The sequence below is a fragment of the Mixophyes fleayi genome, unplaced genomic scaffold (genome assembly GCF_038048845.1).
Source record: "Mixophyes fleayi isolate aMixFle1 unplaced genomic scaffold, aMixFle1.hap1 Scaffold_122, whole genome shotgun sequence".
Lineage (NCBI taxonomy): Eukaryota > Metazoa > Chordata > Amphibia > Anura > Limnodynastidae > Mixophyes > Mixophyes fleayi.
Genome location: NW_027445920.1, coordinates 2,501 through 8,621, shown reverse-complemented (window position 1 = coordinate 8,621; position 6,121 = coordinate 2,501). Strand labels below are relative to the sequence as shown.

General features: G+C 38.9%; 1 long non-coding RNA gene across 1 annotated transcript; it reads right to left on the bottom strand.

The window, feature by feature from the left end:
* Positions 1-1,157: 1,157 nt before the first annotated feature.
* Positions 1,158-5,596, bottom strand: LOC142113766 (uncharacterized). Its single transcript, XR_012681632.1, has 3 exons — positions 5,381-5,596; positions 2,028-2,363; positions 1,158-1,193 (listed from the first exon to the last, which is right to left on the bottom strand). It is a non-coding gene; the product is annotated as an uncharacterized LOC142113766 (long non-coding RNA).
* Positions 5,597-6,121: the final 525 nt, after the last annotated feature.

The following is a 6,121-nucleotide window of genomic DNA, read 5'->3' as shown; positions in this document are numbered from 1 at the left end:
CAAAGGTTCAGGTTGCAGGAAATATGTCATGTTTAGTATCATTTTAATCCCCTATCCATCCGCAGTTGTCTGGTTCATTCGCCTTAAGGATCGCACATTGTGTACTGTAGTTAGCGCTGTTAGGGAATAAATGTTTAAAATGATGCTGACTGTATAATGTAAATAGACTAGTTTAAACCGGATTCTTGGCGGAAAAATCGGAGTGCATCCCCTGGGGAGCTGACCCCCACTTATATATTTTGGCTTGAACTGGCCTATGACCTGCAGTACACTGGACCTTCCTGAAACCTGGACCAATAGAAGCAAGCCACATCATCTGCATTGTTTCAATGTATTCACTGACTGTTTATAAGCAGGGGCTCTGGCTATAGTGGACAGTCTTCTTGACCACAGCCTTCAGACCTGAATGACTGTACACTGGATCCAGGGCGCCTGAGATAAGTAACGGCTGTACTTGTTTTATTCAGATTTGTTATTCTGCTACTATTAAATTACTTTGTGCTTTGGAACCACACATCGGCAATCAACAATTGTTATTGGATAACAATTAGACGTGTATAACACATGGAAATAGCAAATGGCAGCTTTTTTTTCTTCAGCTACTGCTTGTGCTTGTATGTGATTTCACCATCTTCTTGTCTTGCAAAATGCTATAGCCAACACTGGTTCAGCATGGTGGCTTAGTATTTACCATCTCTGACTCCCTGTGCCGGTGTCATGAGTTGTATTCTTGACCATTGCCTTATGTGTATGGAGTTACTGTTCTTCCCATGTTAGTGTGGATTTCCTTACAAAATACACAAAATACTTTGTGTATCTTCATTTGTTGATAGCCACAATTAGTAGGGCTATATAAATGTTGCAACAATGATGGAGTTGTGACAAAAATCTTTTGCTTAAATGTTAGTCTTTTTGGAATTCATATCCATTCTTTATTGACCTTAGACCCACATGTTGTGCATGTGTAATAAATTAATAAAGACACACACACCAATGATTTTGTTTGTTAACTTTTGATTATTTTTTGATAATGCAAAAAAATAAAGCTATTTACATTTATTATCCCAAAACTATTTGCAGATTATTTACCCATACCAATATGCCCATGCTCTTATCTTTTTATCGATTTTTTTCTGTATATTTTTGGATTTTTTTTTTTAATGTTTTTTTCATCCAAGCTTGCTCCATGTGTGCTGTAAAGTAAATAAAGAAACAAATAATTCCATGGCACACTAATTTTACAAGCAGACAGGACTTACTAGAGATGTGTACTGTTACATAACTTTAAACTGTTAGGCCTCTTGCTCCAAATGCATTTGGGCGGCCATTCGACATTGATAAGGATTTTGTGTTGCATTTTTATAGATATACAAAATTCTGGTGTGGACAGGGTCATCTTAACAGCATTATAGGCCCCAGGGCAAAGCAGTACACTGGGACCCTACCTACACAATCACTCACAGGAAAATTCAGCCCATACTTATTGGTACCTCCCACAAATTCTGTGTTTTCAAATTAAAATGCCTGCTGAAGAGCAGACATTAATCTATAAACCTTTGGCTAATATAACATGACCCTTGATTTTGTCAAGCAAGATTTTCCATTCCAATAAGATACTCAGTTGTTAAATCATACAGACAGAGGTTGCACAGTACAAAATTACTTGGAATTATTTATTAATAATCAAGTGTTCAAACTAAACTTTCTCTCGCTTTCTTGCAAGTGAATTGTTTTATAAGTGGCTTACAAATCAATGGAATAATATACTGACAAGTTGACAAGCCTATCGGGCCCCTCTGCTCATGTGGCCCCTGCCCTGCGTGGCCATGTGTTTAGATGGCTATCGCGGTGTTTTTTTTTTGGGGGGGTTTTTTTTTACACAAAATAAAATTTGTAGGCCCATTATGATTGAAACCTCGGACATTTTTGTCCACTATTCAACATGTGTGACAGCAGGGATTATTTGCAAGTATAATGGACATCTCAATGTTATTCAATTCTGTAAAGCCTTTCATGTAAATACTTACTATCTCCTAAGGCCTCAGAAATTTCAGCCACCACCAGCTGGCCGTCGCCCTCCTGGTCCACCTGGGCCTCGGGATCTGCCTCCGCCGCCACCTCCAAGTCGGCCTCACCATAGGCAGAGGCCTCGGACTGGGGCTCAGGCTGGGACTCTGCCTCAGAATCGCCGCCCGACTCATCCTCTGCCTCGCCCTGGCCCTCCGCCTCAGAGTCTGGCTCTGCCTCGCCCTAGATTGCCCCCTCAGGATTAAGCTCAGCTCGCTGCTGCTGCTGCCCCTCCTCCTCCTCATCCTCAACCACCACCGGCTGCTGGCGTTTCCATTGTTCCCAACGTGCCCGGTCTGTTGGAAACAACCCAAAACAAAACAGGGTATTGTTTAAAGAATCACCAGCTTAATATATGATAGAAGTATGATAATCATGTGATCAGACAATTTTAATAAACTTCTCATTGCCAGCACAGACAAATATTAACTACTCCAAAAGGATATAAACATAGTAGACACAAATCACTTCACATGACCTGTAACAAATGATTGTTTTTGGGGTCAGGAGTTCGAGTCCTGAGCATGGCCTTATCTGTGTGGAGTTTGCATATTCTCTCCATATTTGCATGTGTTGACTCCAACACTCCAAAAACATACTGGTTGTTTAATTTGCTGTTTTTACAAATTGACTATAGTCTGTGTGTATATGTTAGGACATTTTAGTCTGTAAGCTCCAATGGGGCAGATACTGATGTGAATGAGTTCTCTCTGTACAGTGTCACTGAATTAGTTGAGGGATATCAAAAACTGTGGATGATAAGTATAGTTTTGAAATTGCCCTTTGTTTGAACTCCCTCACATTTCAAACAGCCAGTTAATCAATGACTGATTAGGTATGTATAATACAGTAGGTAATATGTTTGGACCTTCGAAATCTATGAAACTGAGCTAAGGACTTGGTTTTTCAAGCTGGCGTTCAAATGTTTTTTGCAATAATAAAAACACATATGCCACTGTAATCTTCAAATGGTTTTTAAGGTAAGGTCACCAAGTTACAGCACTGGGCTCAAAAGTTTGAGAGTTTGAATCCCAAACCTGCGTTAATGTTCTGGAGTTTCTCCATCAATCATTTAGGAAAGTAAATGTTCAGCAGAAAAAATTAGGAGACAGGAGCCAAAGCAGGTTGGTTGCATTGGAAGGGGATTAACCTTTTTAGTGTGGAGGAAGATTGATATGTAGTGGTAGGCCATGTCAGGTGATTTGGGTGAACATATTTTGAAACATATACCAAAAATATATGTTTACACACGTTTTCTGCGATTAATAGAGCACTCACTTTTTACTATCTCCTCCCTTAGCTCCCGCAGTAGGTGTGGCTGACGCCGGCGGAGGTCGCTCCAGCACCACTGGAGCTGGACGATGGTCCGTTTTTTGTGGTACCGCAGGTGGAGGTATCTGCAGACCCTTTGATAGGCCCGCATTTTAACTTCATTAGAAATATATCTGCCCGAGGGCACGTTATCCATGCCCTCGGTTGACACTCCTAGCTCACGACGGCTAAAAATTGTTGCCCTCCTTTTATTTCTCTCTCTTCCTTTCTCTCACAAAATGAAGTACTCCGTGCTCTGATTGGTTCTCTGAGCACATATGGACATGCTCACGTCTCACGTGGATCTTTTAGACACCTGTGGGCCTGAGTTTACGGGACGCAAAATGAGCGCAGAGTACGTACGTGCACTAATGTACGTACTTTGTGGCTGGGAACGGCCGAAGTCATGAAGCTGCGTATTCTCCCATACGCAGCTTCATGACTTGCGGCGCAAGTCTTCCTATTCTACCCGTTCACGTCCGTACACGCCGGCACATACTTGCATTACGTGCAGAAGCGAACGCTACGCTGTTTAGTGCATAGTAACATCATTGGCGTATCTCTCAATTGTTGAATCATGGTGCTGGTTGCAAATAACCGTAAAAATATATATTCTCCTTGTTATGCTACTTTGTTTACCCTGTCAAGATGTTTTACTTTTCATGATTAAAATTTCGTAATATTGAAATATTTACAGTGTTTTATCGTATATCATTAAGGAGAGCAAAGCATAAAAAAGGAGTAACATTTGCACCTGAGCAAAACCATGTTGCATTGGAGGGGGAGGTAAATTTAAAATGTGGGGCAGATTTATAGTTGGGGTAGGGCATGTCTTAGATCAACTTTAAATTTCAGTGTAATAATCTAGCTAGCAAATATTTGTGTGCTAGATGAAAAAACAGCCAGTATTTATCTTATGTGCAAAATAATAAACTAATTTGCACCCCTTGTATTGTAACATGGTTTATCCCAGAGAACATTTACTCCTTTGTCTGCCTTAATGACTCAGGCCCGATATGTTTTTATAATGTCATATGTATTATATTATTATTATTATTATATTATATTATATTATATTATATTATATAAGCCTTTGGTGTCAGCTGGAAGGAAAAGAATATGAACAGAAATGAAGTAGTTATTCAAAGAACCTATGTTTTCAATCCAGAGATTTTCAACAAAGACTTGCACAGACTTCTTCGACTTGTCCATTGCATCCAGGAGACTCAAAAGGATCAGGATACGCCTAAATACTTTCTCATCCAATTGTTATATGATAGGTGTAAATTATAGTACAACCTTCTTTTGTTGAAACACAAAGTACATCTCTGGTCTGTTTAAGATCAGAGTTTTCAGCATAGAAAAAAAGTGGAAGCTTATTATTTTGTAAAGAAACAATGATCCAATTTTATTCGTTAAGTGTCTTTTGCTGAAGGAATTTTTTTATGACTTTATTAACCTATATAACACCAATGAGGTTATGCCGCTAGACCTGTTTTCCATGTGTATCAGATTATCTCTGACAGATAGTGAAAGGGATGGTAGAAATCAGCAAGAAGAAGGCCTAAGCTTAAGAAAACAGGGAAAACAGGCCTATCGAAAAAGGCCAAGAGGGTGAAGGTACTGTAGAAGGAGCACACAACAAAAGAGGGCCATGCGCATGAGAGCTTACAACCTAAAGGGAAGGGGGAGACACAAGTAATATGAAGTATTATATTACTATTATATTGTTTTGTTGTATACATTAACTTTCTGCAAAATTTAGCCAAGGAGAATCTCACTCTCTAGGGTGCATTTTTAAAGCCTGCCAGCTGAGTTGGCCTGCGCACAAGACAAGAATTGGTGGGAGGACATTTTTCCCATTGTGGGAACTTAGGATGCCTTGTACTGTGAATGGCCAGTGAAAACTGTTTGTCATGTTCTACCCAAAAAATCCAAAAATCATATCTTGAAAAAAAAAACACAACTAAAGTATACGAAAATTACCATGTAATGTACTTACTTTCCTCAACCAGCACTTGTGGTTGCTGAGAGGTGGATTGTGGTTGGCTCTGGAATAGCAGAGGTGATGCTGCCAGGTCAGCGGACTGCGGCGAATCCTCCACCACCGCTGACTGCACCTGTTGCTGTTGGCTACCACCTGGCGCCTCCGTTGTGACCACCTGTTGATGTTGGCGGTGGTGTTCGGAGCTGCGTTGGCATCCTGTTGGAGACCATGATGTGTTATCTTATGTGTATTTTTGTAATGTATTCACCATACACAGCGAATACATACATACATGCAGCGAATGGTAGCTTTGAATGCTAAAATGGTACTCATGTCAATTACATTAAATTTGTAAAAAAATGTACACTTAAATTTTTAACACACACATATATATATATATATATATATATATATATATATATATATACATATATATATATATATATACATATACATATATATATATATATATATATATATACATATATACATATATATATATATACATATATACATATATATATATATACATATATATATATATTAGGACATAATCAGAATAATCGCAAATAAGACTAACATTATTCATACGTTTAGGATGAGAATGGTCAGAAAATAGGCCTTTTCTGTCCATATTTCCTGTGAGAAGAAAAAATTTCATTGCAATATTATTTAGTGTTTGAGTACGACTTACTAGCAATAATTTCAGCCCTCAAATCTGCAAGAAGGTCGGGCTGCCGTCTCCGCAGATCACTC